We start from the raw sequence: 17,929 nt of genomic DNA on the forward strand, positions 1-17,929 counted from the left end.
GGATGGAAATATCACCGGGTTATAAGACGAAGGCATAAGCAACACAAAAGCCCCACACCTCCGTTTCCCTAAGATAAACCTGAACTGCCATCTTAGTGCCTCGCACAGGAAATCCTTTCTTCTCTGGGGCTCCCCGGGTGCCCCCTCTTAGACATGAGTTTGCCAGGAACATCACAGCTTGAGAATAAATACCCCCCAAGCAGTTTTTGGTGTCTGGGTTGGTTGACTTTTCCAAATCTGAGATACTCTTAAAAAAAAACCACCCCAAGTCTTTGCATTAACTTTTCTGAGTGCATGCTTGTAGCAACATACATATTGAAATGCCCACCGGTGTTGGGAGGTGGATGCCCCTTTAACTCTTGAGACTGAAGTTCTGTGCCACGCCAGAATGGTGCTACTAACATGGAAAGGTAATTCCCTCCTCTGTCACCCGTATGTCACCGCCAAGTTTCCTCCCAATGAAAAAAGGCGCAATTCTCCAGCCCAGCCGGCTGGACAGCTCCGGCTCCCCACCAAGCCAGCTCTGGAGTCCAAGTGGCCTAAATCCCTAAACTGATTGCTTCGGTGTCTTTTAAGGTTTGGGCACTAATTTAATTGACTGCTGTGTGCAACCCCAGGGAAGCGGGTGAGAAATCCATTCAAATCCTCACCATTAAATAAAATCCTCCAGCAAATTACTGGCAGCTGAGGAGTTTGCAAAGCCGAGACCATCAGCGAAGACCTCAGTCCAGGGGCTGCCCCACATTCCCCTGACAAAACGAGCACTTTTTTAGCTTCCCTGTTGGGGAGGCCAGTTATCACATTCGGTCATAAAGCTCTCACGGTGGTTTTCACATGTTTTATTTATCTGATCTGCGGTCAGATCTGTGCTGCTCGCGTGCGGCTGCCTTTCTGCGGCTCCGTCAATGCCATCGATTTCACGTTAAATGCAAAGATTGCACCGTCCAGCCTTAATTGTGGACCTCGTCGCCGGGGGCTGGCTCTCGGAGGCTGGTGGTTCTGTTTTTCTGCCGATAAGTCACCTTTTACTGATGAACATCAGCTGGGTTGGACCTGTCTTTGTTAGCGAGGGAGAAAGTGCATCGAGCAGGCGACTGAGGGAGGCATTTCTGCGAGGTTAGTGTTTATTACATCTCAATAAAGGTGTTAAAGGAAAGGTTAATCTAAAGGGCCCTGGGGAACCATTTGAAAAGGGTGTAACCATGTTCAAGGTTGTTATATAAAACCACCTGTCTTAAGGGCAAGGGTGTCCTGGGCCGTTAAAGTTAATAGAGACCCCCTTCCTTCTTCCCTCATAATTTACCAATCTGTTGCTTTATTGGGCTCTATTCACTCACTGGCTTACTGATTCATTGATTGAAATTAGCCAGAACCGGGTGAGCTTAAATGTGGCTTTGACACTTGTTAGACCTGCATCAGGTCTTCTCAAGTGCATTCGTCCTTTGTCAATGGAGAATGACAATAACCATGTCCCAGACTTTGCCAGGTCTCACTGCATAAGGCACACAGGGTTAGGGTGAGGCCTGGCTCACCGGGAGGACAGAATCAATGTCGTCACTCGTGTCAGTGGCAAGGGGCCAGTCCCTGTGCTGCTTCCATTCCCAGGGAGCCGTGCTCTGATCAAGAGAATTCTAGGCAGAGGGCATGCTGCCCAGGCGAGGGCCAGGGCTATCGGGGAGAGGGGAGAAGGTTGGGATGACAGGGATGCAGGAGGGAGGGTGCCCAACCACAGATGGAGTCTGAGAGGGAGGTTGGGGTCGGGCAGCGAGGGCCATGTGTGGAGTGAGGCATAGGGTTGTATTCTGCGGCACCCTCAGCCCAGTGGAGAGGGGCCAGCTCTGTTCCTCAGAAGGTGACACAGGCAGCCAGGTGACTGGAGAGAGTCAGGGTTGCCAGCGGTTGGCAGACTTCTTCTGCAAAGGGTCAGGCAATCAATGTATTAGGTTTTGTGGGCCACCTGGTCTCCGTCTCAACTAGTCCCCATGCCACTGCAGCGCTCATGCAGCCACGGACAATGACAAGGGACAGGTGTGCCAGTTCTGATATGATTCATTGGCAAACACAGGCCCTGGGCTGGATCTGGTCAGCACGCTGTGGTTCAAGAACCCCTGGTGTTCTGATAGAATATTTAAGTATGTAATTCATTATGATGACTAGAGTGGTCGAAAATACACAAAAACAGAAACCAAAAATTTAAAGTTGTTCTTTATTATTCACTCTTATCAAAATGCACTCCTAAACTAACTCTTGGAACCTCTCTTCTCCGAATGAAATAACATCTGGCAGGGCTGACTCTTGACAGAATTGCCAAAAATTGGAACAATCTCTGTTCCTTTTCTTTCTCTATTCTTTCCCTCCTGATTCCTAGGTCTTTGGCACTCTCAAATTTCCCTCTATTTGGGGTAGCTGAGTTACCTAGAGGGTCATGAGTTTCCACATAGGAAGGACATAGGAGGAAGAGTCACTTCACAAAGGGCCTGAGGTGTCCTGGCTGGTGTGGCTCAATTGGTTGGGTATCATCCTGTGCACCAAGAGGTTGCTGATTCCATTCCTGGTCAGGGCATGTGCCTGGGTTTCAGGCTTTATCCACGGCAGGGGGCGTATAGGAAGCAGCTGGTTGATGTTACACTCTCACATCTATGTTTCTCTCCCTTCCTCTCTCTCTCAAAATCAGTAAACTATTCTTTTAAAAAAAGACCTGAGGTGACTTGTCCAGAAGCTATACTCATATAGCAAGCATGTAATTTTATTTATATTATAATTATGAGGAGGCTTCAAAGGGCCAATGGAGAAGCTTCTGAAAGTCAACTGTTACCTGCTAAAGGGACATGAATGATCTGGCAGGTATCAAGGAGTGTGAAGGAGCTGAGATTTCCGCCCCCCCCCCCCCCCCATTTGCAAGCTAACCAGTGACCTGCCACAGTTTTACAAATGTCGTGGATGACACAAGATTCCTGGGTCAGAGGCACAGGAAGGTTTTACTATGCATAGCGATGGCAGAAACCAGAGCATCAGCACCTGTCTGGGCTCTCTGAGCTCGAATTCCCGCAGGGTCACACACACAGGGCCCACTGGTGTCTGTAGGGTTGTGAGTTGTTACCAGGAGGAACTCCAGTTTTAAAAAGCCCTAATCTATAGTAATAAAAGCATAATGCTAATTAGACCAGAAGTCCTCCTGACGAAGCTGGGGCTGCGAGGGAAGCCCAGGTCCCGGGTGCCAGAGGGCAGCTGGTGCTGGCAGCTGGGGGAAGGAATGCCTACTCTTGCACAAATTTCGTGCATTGGGCCTTGAGTCTTTTATAATGGGCAATATCTGCCCTTTGCCCCAGAGGGAGACAGTAGATTTATTATTTTGAACCATAAACAAACCTGTCCAGTGTTCTGTAAGGACACACCATCTCTGTCTTGCAAGACTGTTTGCTACACAAAATGCTTGAGAGAATCACCTGCTACAAGGCAGCCAGTGGCCCTGCTCACAAGACATGAAGACATGCAAGAGTTGCTCCACGACAGGCTTTATATTTTGCATTTCAATTAGGATCAAACAGGAAGCTGAGAGAACCGCCATGTTTCTGGGATGGTGGAACTTTCAGCAGCAGCGAGCAAGTAGGCAACGTGCTTCTTCGAAGAACAACAGGATCCCTGGAGCCCTGGCTCACTTTGTCTGCTTTGACCTCTAGCTGACTGTCCGGAGTCTGTCTGCCTGCTTCGGTGGTTAGAATGATTTCTATCGTGTGAAGGGCTGTTTTCACACATCCGAAGTTTGAAGAGAGACCTTCGTTGTAAACACACTTGATAAATGATCTGAAAACATGCCAAAGAGTTTCAAGCGAGGATGAATCACTTTTGAGGAATGCTCCTGTAAAACGTTGCAGGAAGATAGCCTTTCTTTTCAGACCCGGTGTTAAACCGTCTGAGTTACTGTGAGTCACTGGGACCTTTGATTGGACGTGAGGTAGTCATGTTGTCAGGGGCCCGGGAACAAATCCTAATTTCTGGGTGAGTATGCAAGATACAGCTCAGTGAAAATGGAAAGTGAAGATTCTCTTCAAGTCAAGAGGTTCTCTCTTGATATTGCAATAACTGTGTATGGTACCAGGCAGGTGCTTGGGATAACAGAGGGAGCACTTTGTAGGATATATGATTGTCTGACCACTAAGCTGTACCCCCGAAACTGGTACAAAACAGGATTGAATGTAAACTGTAATTAAAAAATGAAAAATAAATTAAAATAAAAGAAGTAGAATCTAGTGTACTAGTGAAAAAATGTGAGGTGTAGTAAAGGCTAACTGATCAGGAGGTGCTTGTCATTGAACAGGTAGTTTGTTACTCACGGTTCCCAGAGGAGGGGCCACACCATGTCCTGGGACTGGAGGCTGGGGCTAGTCAGCTCAGAAGAGGGCGCTGTGGTCAGATCCTCTACTGTGGTTTCTGAGGGAAGGAACAGGTCAGGCAGGATGGACAGGTTAGGCTAGTCTGAATACTTCCAGCAGCATCAGGCCTGGTCTGGAGTGATTAGGGTGGGTGATAGGGGCATGCAGTGTGAGAACATGAGGAGGGAGGGGCCTGGCTTGCATTTGAAAAGTGCCCAGTGGGTGGGTGGTAATGAGGGAAGCTGCAGGCCAGGACAGGTGACTCAGGCATAGAGTAGGATTGTCCAGAACACAAGTAGAGCCAATGTTAAAGTGTCAAGTTTACAGAAGTTAGAAGGGTGGTTAACACAACCCATCCAAGAGCTGTGTAGTAAGATGAAAGAGAGGGGGTGGGTGTAGAATGGGAAAGCAAGAATGCAGAAGGCAAGGTCATGGGCTTGGCTTTCTACTTCCTTTTATTTTGCTTTGCCAGGACTGTGTCTCCATTTCCCCGAGAGGCAGGACCTGTCAGTCCTGTTCCCTTAGATGGCTTCGGGCAGTAAGGAAACATGCCATCAAATAACATCAAATCACAGAAGATGACTTACATTTTTTTTAATCCTCACCCAAGGATATGTTTCCATTGATTTTAGAGAGAGATGAAGGGGGGGAGAGAGAGAGAGAGAGAGAGAGAGAGAGAGAGAGAGAGAGAGAGAGAGAGAGAGAAACATCCATGTGAGAGAGAAACATCGATTGGTTACCTCCCGTACACACCCCGACTGGGGATTGAACTCGAAACCTGGGTATGTGCCCCGATGGGGAATTGAACCAACCTTTCGGCGCTCCAACCAACTGAGCCACATGAGGGAGGTCAAAAGATTACTTACTTTTAAACTTATTCCCAGCTTTCTAATTGCACTAAAGAGAAAGTCTCAGTTTGGTGCTATTTTGCCATTAACAGCTCTTTAACTCTTGTTATTTTCATTTGAACAAAAAATGGATCTTGGTCTTAGCCGCTGTGACAGGCATATCAACCCCGTTCTTGGTTATAAACAACAGGAGTCACTGGAGAAAATAAATTGGATAGCTCCCAGAAGGTGAGAGGGCAAGGCCAGAAAATGTTAATTACCAACAGGACGCTGGCTGGGACCCCAAACGGAGTGCCTTCAATTGGGACTTTCTTTCCTCCTTATATCTGTTCAGTTAGTGGATTTTCTATTGTCAAATATAGTGGTTCCTCAGTCTCCTTGTGCTTTTGCATTAGATTTTGATATTTCAAATTGTAAAAGGCTTTTTTTGGGGGGACATTACAAGTGATATCAGTGATTTTATTGAAGCAACTGCATTGAAATTCACTTGGGTTTTCTCTTGTTATCAAATTCTATTCCAAACAAGTATTCAGTGCATCTGAATGGATTGCCAGCGTGCTATAGGTTTATTATAAAACATTCTATGTGTGGTCTACATAGAAAAACAGCTTGCATAAGATAGTCTTGGTTACCATCTAAAATATTTCTCAATGTTCTTTACATGAAAGTTTATGTTGTATTTTTAAACCTTTTGGAGCTTTACCTATTTTTCTAAGTCAGTTAACTATACCTTAAAAAAGTATTTTGTATCTACTTTTGTCACTTCATCAGAATAAAATATATTAAAATAAAGTAATGAAAAAAAATTCTAACAGGCATAGCTCAGATATATGGAAATCCATATTATCACAAGGGGCATCCCTAGACCCAGCGTGTTAGTTTCTTAAGGCTGCTGTAACCAATGACCTCAAACTTGATGGCTTAAAACAACAGAATTGTATTCTCTCCTAGCTCTGGAGGCTACAATCGGCTTAGTGTGCCAGCAGGTTACGCTCTCCAAAGCCTCTGGGGAGAATCCTCCCTTGCCCCTTCCAGTGTCCTGGCTTTCCTGGGCTTGTGGCTGCATCCCTCCAATCTCTGTCTCTGTCTTCTTCACATCATCTTCTCCTCTGTGTATCTCTGTGTCTTTCTGTCTTCTTATGTGGACACCCATTGTTGGACTTGGAGCCCACTTCAAATCCGGGTTGCATCTCAAGATCTTAAACTAATTACATCTGTAAGGTCATATTACCAAATAATGGCACACTCTGAGGTTTTCGTGGACTGAATTTTGGGGGGACACTTTTCAGCCCACTACATCAGCAAGCAAAGAAAGCCTGAGGCCTGAAGTAGGAGAGTTTGATGTGAATGGGCTGCATGGGCATCGTGGACGAGATTTGCTAGCACATCACACAGCCCTGCTTGGGTCCCTCAGCGTGATTCATCACGACCGTCCCTTTGTCTTTGGTGACTTCATTTTAAATCCCAAAGTCCTGAGCCAGGGCATCTGATTAGTAAGTCTCAGTCACTGCACAGGGGATGAGGAGAGAACTCTGTATTTTTCTTCAGCACCCATTTTGGAAGTCAAGACCCTATGGTTTGTAGTTTCCCATAAAGGGAGGATTTTCAGAGGCTGGGTATACAAAAAAGGACAAGTGTCTACCACAATAGCTGGTAGTCAACTAAGTTTAATGCCTTTACCCTATTAGCTCCATTTTACCATCGTATTCTATGTATATGAAGTGATGCTATGTTTTCACTGATAGTAGCCTCATGTAGATTAAATTCATTTAGGTAAAAGGACACTTGATTTATAAAGAGATAATAAATTAGTAACAGTATACAGGTCCTAGATTGTTCTGGATGGATATGTAGTAGTACCCAGCTACGTATGGTAAGAATCATAAATGTAAGGACACAAATGTCCCAAACATCTGTAATTCAGCATCACAAGGAACTGAGAACAGACAATCCAGAAGCCCCCAGGTTTCATGTGAGTTTTTTAGCTTCGGGGTTTTTTTTAACAAATACCAGGCTCTCTATTTGGACATGGCTCCTGGATTCTCAATAATCTACTGGGTATTTTCAACTGCACATGCTGCTATTACCCTAAACTTAGCAGATGCAGCAAAAATTCACTATTTATCCCTCAAACCTGTATCTCTTCCTGATATCTCAGACATATACTCAGCCTGCAACCTTGGAGAATTTTCAATTCACTCATCTCCATCACCTCCTAAATGTATCCAGTCACTACATTTACTGAATCCACCCTGATGGGTGTTTTTCTACCATCCCTTTTCTTCCCATGATTCCCATCATTTTCTAGGCTTTGACCAGCTCTTGTCCTCTAGCTCTCTCGTCACATTTCTCCAGTGTTCATCTGCAGTTTGGTCCCACCCATCTCTCATCTCTTCATCATCACTAGAGCCAAGAGATGGCTTCGGTGAAATTTAGCCCCTTCTGCAACTTCCAGCAGTTCCACATGCCTGAATGAACAAGTGGCCTCAGCCACAAAGGTGTGCTTGCCATGCAGACCCAGCTGAAACCCAGCTGTCTTCTACAACCTTCTAAGTGGCCAGTCTCTTGGTTTTTCTAGTCAGAAATTTTGGAGCCATCCTTACTCCTTATTGCCTTTGAGCACACCAAACTTAGGGCTTTCTTTCTCAGTCCAAAGTCTCTCTCCCTCTTCATCAATTTCTTGATATAAACCCTTGTCAATCACATGAAGGTCTAGTATGAAAAGAATGTTGGCAGTGAACTCAAAACAGATAGGAGGCATTTGAACTTGGCTCCCTCATACATTTGTTCCTGCAGAGTATTTTTAAGACAGAAAAATCTGAGTGCTAAACATTTGCATTCCTCACTTGTTTATTTCCCCCCATTCCTTCCAAGTTAATTTGCATTAGGATACATCTGTTAAGCAAACATGCCCAAGGGCTTGGACCAGTTACAGCCCTTGGTAAACAAGGTGGGGAAGGTGAGGAACATCTGTTTGCCTCTGGCTGGTAAGATTTCTGAGGGGCCCAGCTGTCTTGCAAAGTCCCCATTTGCCCCCACTATGGAAAGATGCTAATAATCCAAAAATGACTAGTCCTGGGAAGGACAAGACAGGGCAGGAGAACCCTTAGGATAAAGGGCAGAGATGGCAGCAGCTTGTTTCTCAGGAAAAGGTTTCCCTCCTGTCTTCAGCATCAAGAAAATACAGGCGGGCCAGGGACTGGGTTGGCAAGGGGAGGAGCAGGAGTCATGGACTTGAGAGTTTGGAAACTTATAAGTTCACAGTGACAGTGTCTCATTCCAATTCTTAGTTGAGCTGGGAAATTGCCAGAACTCCTTGGTATGGGTGACACTAGAGAGATAATAAAACGTCTTGCTATTTGGCAGGCCAACAGGCTCTTTATTTTTTACATTACTCCAGGACCATAAGGCCATAGCTCTAGGTGGTTTTGAGTAGTTTTAACTGATCTCATCTGTCTTAGGTTGGTATAAATTCAACCTCCTCCATAAAACTGTTTCTGAACATCCCAAAACTCATCATTTCTCACTTCTCCAATTTCTGTAACTTTCCCTTTTTTATTCATAAGTAATCCACTTGTTTGGCCTGCCCCACCAGAAGTCATCTGGTCAACTCAATATGATCAAGAGCATACATTTTAATGCTTGAATTGAATGCTCAATTATCTGCTGGCTTATACTGTTAGTTTTACCTTTTCACTGTGTTGATTCTGTCTCTTCAAATAGAGCATACTGTACTTAAGGGCAGATATTATGGGGTTTAATTCTATGTCCTTTGTAAAGTACGTCTGTCCCATTCCCATATCAAAGTGTTGAACACACAGCACAGAACTCCATCAATGTGTTTCCAATTCATTTATCCTGCAAATAACTGTTTGTATCTTAACTGTGTGTCAGGCCTTGAACTTGGCAATGGGTCTGGGCCAAAAGAAGATAGAGAATATTCCTGCTCTCAAGGAGCAATTAATCAGCAAATGAATACATGGATCATATGATTGAAGTTTGTGACTGGTGCTAGGAAGGAATGAAGTGGGTAGTCAAAGAAGGCTGTGCGGAGGGGATAGTGAAGCCAAGATTCAAAGGACAAAAGGAGCCAGGGAGGCAAAAATATCAGGAAAAGGAAATGTGGTGGAAAAGAGGTTGCTTTCTAGAATATTCTAGAAGGTCCATGTTTAAAGCAAGCTGAAGATGGGGAGGGGAAGTCTGATGAGGTATGGGAGTTACACATCCCCTAGTGTTGCCAACTATGCTGAGAAACTGGGTTTAACTTAATGTAGTAGAAAGCCATTGATGGGATTAGACAGGGGAGTGACTTTGTGAAAAATAGGGGAGCAATGATGAAATGGGGGGCTGGTGAGGAAGGTCCTGCCACAGACCAGGTGAGAGGTGTTGGTGGCTCATATCAGGCTGGTGATAATGCAGATGAAGAAAAGCTGATGGACTTGGGAGAAATGTTGGAAGTCAAACCAATAGAGCCTGTGACCATGTAGAATGGGTGGGTGACAACGTGGGTCCAGAGATGATTCCAGCACCGCTACCTTTGGATGCTGAGGTCATTACTAAGGTGTGGGAAACTGCAAGAGAGACAAGAGAAAAATCAGTTTCATTTGGGACATGGTAGGTTTGAAATGGGTATGAGTCATCAAAGTAAAGATGTCAAAGGGGCTGTTGGTTATATGAACCTCAGGCTAAGAAAAAGGAGATCTGGATGAAAGAAAGAAATCTGTGCAGCCAAAAGATGATGTCTAAAGCCATGAGAATGGACCAAGTCAGCCAAGGGGATAGACTAAACTGCCATGTGGGTGGGAAGCCACTTGAAATGTCTGCAAACTGGCCCATGTGCGTCGGGCTCCAGGGTTTATGAGGGCTGAGGTTCACATGATACACGGTGGGGATTCCAGAGGCAGCTAAAGCATACCAATTGGGGTCAGCTGAGGGAACCTACAATTGTCCACATGAGGTGGATCCCACACCATCATATTTTGAATGCATTGTTCTATCTCATGGGAATATTTCACCATCATTATCACACTTGAAAGATTGCATGCAGACTATGGATTTAAAGTGGGTTAAGGTATTAGATGAAAAACAACAGAACTCATCAGTGTCATTGTAATATATTTATTTTAAGAGAAAAGAGGGTTGATGATAATTTACCAACAATATGCAACAATTGGGCCAAACCTATTTTTCATGTGGCAGATCATTCCACGGAGTGATGACATTTTGAGGAAAGATAATTACACTGTATATATAGGACACAGCCATTGAAAAGTGAAAAAAAAGATTTTAAGCAAAAAAATACAATCAATCAGCTTGTTTCTTACCCTTTTGTTCTATATCTTGGAAAGTGGCTAAATGTGTCTTTTTCCTATTTTCCTGTTTATTTTAGCACCATGTGGATCAAGCAGGTTACTTTTAGCTTGAAGCAATATGAGGTTACTTTCATTTGCCTCAAGTGTTTCCTTATCGTCAATTTTTAATTGCATAAGTAATTCATGACCAAATTTTCATTGTAAAAAGTTAAAACATAGTAGCTATGGCTAGTTTCTCTTTTAATCCTTGCACTCAATTCAGTACTTGTACCCTGGCTTTTGTGTGTGTTCCTGGAAGCCACTTTAAGGGACATTTCCACATGTATTCTTTGGAAAGAGAAGTGTATTCTTTGGAAATATCTATTGCTTAAGTCTTATACACATAAAATTGTTAATTTTTTTTTCTGCTCGAAGGTATGTCTTATAGATTTTGCTGTGTCCGGACATACTGAGTTGGATAACTTTTTAAATTGCTGATGGAATTCTGTGTTGAGGAGACATGCTCTGCTCCACCATGCCTCCCTCTGGGCAGCTCTTGAGGTTGTTTCTGATTTTTTTGCTAATACAAACGGGCTGCCTAGAACCTCCCTGGCATGTCTCATGTGTGTTCCATAAAGTCTTCCAAGAAGAACTGTCCAGTCAATATTTTTTCTTGGAAGAGTTTGGTTGGTGCCCACACATTCAAATTTACCAAGCATTTTTGAGACCCTCCTTTGTTCCGGTCTCAGTGTTGGATGCATTTGTATCCATCATCTCATTTAACCCCCCAGGAACTAGTGAGGGGCCTGATATGGTACTCATGTGAGGGTTGAGGGATAAGAGATTCCAAAAGGGGAAGCAGTCATCTCAAGGGGACACAGTGAGTAAATGGGTGGGCAGTGCTTGAAGCCAGGTGACCAGAATTGACTGACTGTGTCATGTCACCTCCAGGCACAGTCCTGTGGCACCCACTTGTAGTTTCGAAGAAGGAAGGACTTGGAAGCCATACCTCCTAGATTCTGAATTTGATTCTTGCTCTTCTCTGAGGGGCTGGTATGGGACTATGTCATGTCACTTAATCTCTTCCAGCTGTGGTGGCTTCCTCCTCTGGAAAGGAGAGCTCCAAATAGTACATTGGTCAGAGGGTGTGTGACCTGTGGTTATTGCACAGATCCAGCAACACAAACGAGCTTTGAAAAGTAAGACATGCACATTATTCACAGCTTCATACTGTAAGGGTGTGACTTAGCAAAGTACCCGTCCTCAAGGGATTCAGTTCTCTACCCGCAATGGCTAACCACATCGCCAGGACAGATGGCCTCCAGATCGCCAGGGGACTGACCCAAAGGCCCTTCGTTTTTTCTCTTACCCATCCCTTCAGAATATGTACTGCTTTAAACCTCTATTAGTTGAAAGAGTGATCTAAATAAGGGACATTTGTTTTATTTTGAATCACATCAGAAACTAGGAAATGGATCTCCTTCTACAGACCTTTGATTATTTGGAAAATAAACATGACTTGAGAATTAGGGTGAGTATTGGAGCTTTCAATAGTATAAGAAGTAGTTTTTAAGCATCTTCCATGTATCACAAAGTAAGTTAAAGCTTTCCTTAAAGTACCAGAACTCTTTAGGTTGCAAGTTCCAAAACCTTACTTAAACTTTCATGAGCAAAAATGGCAATTTATTGGCTCATGAAACATATTGTTCCAGTACATCTAGCTTCAGGAATGGTTGGATTCAGGAGCTAAAACAGTGTCATAGGGATCCAATATTTCTCCCTTCAGGATTTTCATCTGAGATTTTCTGGTTGGCTTCCTTTTTAGGTAAGTTTACCTCTTGTGGCTGCCATCTGTTTTGAACTGATGTCCTATTACTTCGGTAATTTAAACTGAGTAAAAGAAAATAACTTGAGTTGGGCCCTATTTGGCCTGACTGGTCTGAATTGGGAAATGTGCCCATTCTTAACTGATTAACAGTAGCCAGGAGATGAATTGTTTTTACTGGCCAAGCTCAGGTCAAATGTCCATCCTTAAAGCCAGAGATGGAGAGACAGTCCCCATTCAAGTCACGTGGACTGTGAGAATAAGAGAAAAGCAGGGCACATGGGAATGGCTGTTGGATTGGCAAGAAATCCTGGATGCCTCATGCACATGAAGTATCACATTCAGACCTCACAATAATTTTGCGGAGTAGAACTGATAATCCTTGGTGAAATGAAGATTAGTTAACTCACGTGCTTAAAGGTCACCCAGCTAACGATCAGAGAAGCTGGGTCTTGAGTCTGGATTTTACTGTATTCTTAACCATTTCACTCTAGGTGCCCTACTCTAGCATCCCCATTCTACCCTCCTTCCTCAGCTTCCCCCACCCCCAGCACGGAGGGTGATCCCTGCTAGCAACTACTCATCAAATCACATTAGCATCGCTCCTGCCTGGTCTCTCCGACTGTCACACTCGGCAATGCAGCAGAGGCTGGTTGGCTCACAGTCACATTAAGGGAAATCTTTACTAAACCGATCCATGGACTATTGGTCTTCCCAGCTTCTCATCAAGCGGCTGGTGCTCAAGGATAAAGCAAGGGTTATACATCACAGGGAGGGTTCCCCTGACACATCTCCACCACTGGAATATGAACACGGCGCTGTTTGCTTTGTTCAACAACACAATTAGTGAAAATCAAAATGTCTACAGAGGCGCTCACTGTAGTAAATTATTAGGTAATTAACCTTAATGCTCCCTGCTCTGAATCACCAACTTACTTCTGCTCCAGAGCCGTGGAGAGTATTTTTTAGGCATCCTAATATATGACTGCAGCACGGCCTAATGTGAGGCATCACCAAGTTTGAACACGTTGGGAGGGATTCAGGATGGAGCAAATTTCATAAGAGGGAGAGGAGGAAGAATGTTCCATTGAAAGAGAAACACAGACTTCCAACATAAGCCCTAAACTGACAAATTGGGGAGGAGAGGAGTTCTTTTAAGCAATCTCAAACCCACACATTCTTTCTACCAGCAAATTTAAGTCCTTATCACATTGAGCTTGGTCTATTGCAATAAAGAGCATCTAAATGTACCAGGTTAGTCTTCCTGAAGCACAGGACTTATAACAGCACTTAATTCATAGGTTTTCAGTGGCTCTACCTTATGAGTCGACAACATCCAAACACCTCGCATAAGTTTTTGATTCTCCATCTAGCTTTCAAACCATCTCCACTGTTGGCTCAATGTGACACCTTATCCTGCACACCTGCCTGGGCCTTCTCCCCAGAGTTAGAGTCCTTCTAGGGCTGGGAAGCTGTGAAATGCTGATGGTGAAGAACAAAGGCTTAGATGGATTGCATGGATCTTACAGCCTCCTTTCTTATTGCTAACTAGAGGCCTGATGCACAAAATTCGTGCAGGAGGGGGTGTCCCCTCAGCCCAGCCTGCACCCTCTCCTTTCCAGGACCCCTTGGGGGATGTCTGACTGCCGGTTTAGACCCGATCCCCAGGATCGGGCCTAAACCGACAGTCAGACATCCCTCTCACAATCCGGGACTGCTGGCTCCTAACTGCTCACTTGCCTGCCTGCCTGATCACCCCTAACTGCCCTCCCTGCTGGCCTGATTGTCCCCAACTGCCCCCCCCGCCGGCCTGGTCACCCCTAACTGCCCCCCGCCTGACAGCCTGGTTGCCCCTTACTGCCCCACCAGCTGGCCTGGTTGTCCCCAACTGCTCCCCTCTGCTGGCCTGGTTGCCCCTAACTGCCCCCCTCTGCTGGCCTGGTCACCCCCTACTGCCCCCCTGCCAGCCTGGTCACCCCCAACTGCCCCCCCCCTTGCCGGCCTTGTCACCCCACGCAACCTGCTGTTCAGTCATTTGGTCATTTTCTCACTAACCCCCCTGTCAGCCTGGTCACCCCATGCGCCTGCTGTTCAGTGGTTTGGTCATCCCTCACTAACCCCCCTGCTGGCCTGGTCACCCCACACAGCCTTCTGTTCAATCATTTGGTTGTCCCTCACTAATCCCCCTGCCAGCCTGATCACCCCAACTGCCTCTGCCTGCCAGCCTGATTGCCCCTAACTGCCCCCCTGATGGCCTGGTTGCCCTTACTGCCCTCCCTGCTGATCTGGTTGCCCCCAACTGCTCTCCCGCTGGCCTGATTGTCCCCAACTGCCCCCCCACCCCGCCGGCCTGGTCACCCCTAACTGCCCCCCGCCTGACAGCCTGGTTGCCCCTTACTGCCCCACCAGCTGGCCTGGTTGTCCCCAACTGCTCCCCTCTGCTGGCCTGGTTGCCCCTAACTGCCCCCCTCTGCTGGCCTGGTCACCCCCTACTGCCCCCCTGCCAGCCTGGTCACCCCCAACTGCCCCCCCCCCTTGCCAGCCTTGTCACCCCACGCAACCTGCTGTTCAGTCATTTGGTCATTTTTCTCACTAACCCCCCTGCCAGCCTGGTCACCCCATGCGCCTGCTGTTCAGTGGTTTGGTCATCCCTCACTAACCCCCCTGCTGGCCTGGTCACCCCACACAGCCTTCTGTTCAATCATTTGGTTGTCCCTCACTAACCCCCCTGCCAGCCTGATCACCCCAACTGCCTCTGCCTGCCAGCCTGATTGCCCCTAACTGCCCCCCTGATGGCCTGGTTGACCTTACTGCCCTCCCTGCTGATCTGGTTGCCCCCAACTGCTCTCCCGCTGGCCTGGTTGCCCCTAACTGCCTCCCCCCCACCAGTCTGGTCATCCCTCACTGCCCCCCTGCCAACCTGGTTGGCCCCAACTCCCCCCACCCCAAGTGGCCTGGTTGCCCCCAACTGCCCCCCTTGCCAGCCTTGTCGCCCCATGCAGCCTGCTGTTTAGTCGTTTGGTCATCCCTCACTAATCCCCCTGCTGGCCTGGTCACCCCACACAGTCTGCTGTTCCATTGTTTGGTCATCTCTCACTAATCCCCCTGTCGGCCTGGTTGCCCCACGCAGCCTGCTGTTTAGTCATCTGTCCGGTTGTTTTGGTCGTGACAGCGCCTGGCTTTTTATATATTAGGATTCTGTCACCTTGGGCATGTTATACACCTCCCTCTGCTCAGTTGCTTCATCTATAAAGTGGGAATGCTAATAGACACACCCTCAGAAGCCTGTTGTAAAGATGGAGATAATGCATTAAAATACCTAGAAAATTCCTCAGTGCTTTCACATGTTAGCAAATCACCAATACTCACATTTTGATCTCGCCATTGTTTATCTTTTCATTAGAACCACATGCCTTCAGGGGAGCAGCTTCTAGGACCTGTGCAGGGTTGGGTGCTGGGATCCTGGGCATGGGCTCAGGGTAGGCTGAGAGATAGGGGTGGGAGCTGGCGTGAGTCTGTGGGATGAGAGTGAGAGACACTTGATGAGAGCAGAGTCTGGGGAAGAATGAGTGAGCAGGAGGAAGACTTGGAGAGGCTGCTAGGAGGCTGAGCACAGAGCCCTGGGCTTATTAAAGGGCAGTTCTGCCTTTGACTGTTGGTAGCAAGGCTGCTGGTAATGGAGCTGAGCAGGACAGGCCTATGGGATCAGCACCCATTCATTGCTTTTATTTTAAAATTTAATAAATCTTTATTGTTCAGATTATTACAATTGTTCCTCTTCCCCCCCCACCATAGCTCCCCTCTACCTGGTTCCCACCCCACCCTCTGCCCTTACCTCCCCCCTGCCACTTTCCTCATCCATAGGTGTACACTTTTTGTTCAGTTTCTTCCCACACCCTTTTTCCCCCAAGAGTTGTCAGTCCACTCCCATTCTATGCCCCTGATTCTATTATATTCACCAGTTTATTCTGTTCATCAGATTTTTTATTCACTTGATTTTTAGATTCATTTGTTGATAGACATGTATTTGTTGTTCATAATTTTTATCTTTACCTTTTTCTTCTTCTTCCTCTTCTTAAAGAATACCTTTCAGCATTTCATATAATACTGGTTTGGCGGTGATGAACTCCTTTAGCTTTTTCTTTTTCTTTTCTTTTTTTTTTAAAATATATTTTATTGATTTTTTACAGAGAGGAAAGGAGAGGGACAGAGAGCTAGAAACATTGATGAGAGAGAAACATCGATCAGCTGCCTCCCGCACACCCCCCGCTGGGGATGTGCCTGTAACCAAGGTACATGCCCTTGACTGGAATCGAACCTGGGACCCTTCAGTCCGCAGGCCGATGCTCTATCCACTGAGCCAAACCAGTCAGGGCTCCTTTAGCTTTTTCTTATCTGTGAAGCTCTTTATCTGACCTTCAATTCTGAATGATAGCTTTGATGGGTAGATTAATCTTGGTTGTAGGTTCTTAGTTGTAGGTTGTAGGCCATCTGGCCTGCATAGTTTCTGTTGAGAAATCAGCTGACAATCGTATGGGTGCTCCCTTGTAGGTAATTAACTGTTTTTCTCTTGCTGCTTTTGATATTCTCTCTTTGTGTTTTGCTCTTGGCATTTTAATTATGATGTGTCTTGGTGTGGTCCTCTTTTGATTCCTTTTGTTTGGGGTTCTGTGTGCTTCCTGGACTTGTAAGTCTATTTTTTTCACCAGGTGGGGGAAGTTTTCAGTCATTATTTCTTCAAATAGGTTTTCAGTATCTTGCTCTCTCTCTCTTCTTCTGGCACCCCCATAATTTGGATGTTGGTACGCTTGAAGTTGTCCCAGAGGCTCCTTACACTATCTTCAAATCTTTAGATTCTTTTTTCTTTTTGCTTTTCCGTTTGAGTGTTTTTTGCTTCTTTGTATTTCAAATCTTTGACTTGATTCTTGTGGTCCTCTAGTCTGCTGTTAGGCCTCTGTATAATATTTTTTATTTCAGTCAGTGTATCTTTAATTTCTAGTTGGTCCTTTTTCATATCCTTGAGGGTCTCACTAAATTTATCGGCCTTTTCTAGGAAATTCTTGAAAAACCTTTTAACTGTGGTTTTGAACTCTATTTCCAGTGGTTTGCTTTCCTCCATTTCTTTCATTTGTGATCTGTTTCTTTGTCTCCACATTTTCGCTGCTTCCCTGAGTTGGTAGAGTAGCTTTGTGTGTTAGGCGTCCTATAGGGCCCAGTGGCTCAGCCTCCCCAGTTACATGAGGTGGACACTCCTGGTGCAACCCTTTGTGGACTGTGTGCACAGCCTTGTTGTAGTTAAGTCTTGATTGTTGTTGGTATCACTGGGAGGAATTGACCTCCAGGCCAATAGGCTGTGAGGATCAGCTGTGTTTATGCTGGGAGAACTTCTGTGCTGGAGACACCCTTATGAGACAAGACTTGTAAAATTGCAAAGGCTTCTGTGCTCAGCTTGGATGGGGCAGAGTCTCAGGGCGGAGTAGACAGCCTTGGCTTCCTGTCAGCCCTGCCCTATGAGGCCCCTGGGTCTCAGTGTCCCTCGGTAATCGCTGCAAGCACCTCTGAGAGAAAGCTGCCCTCGAGTTTCACCCGCTG

This window comes from Cnephaeus nilssonii, assembly GCF_951640355.1.
Source record: "Cnephaeus nilssonii genome assembly, chromosome: 11".
NCBI classification, from domain to species: domain Eukaryota; kingdom Metazoa; phylum Chordata; class Mammalia; order Chiroptera; family Vespertilionidae; genus Cnephaeus; species Cnephaeus nilssonii.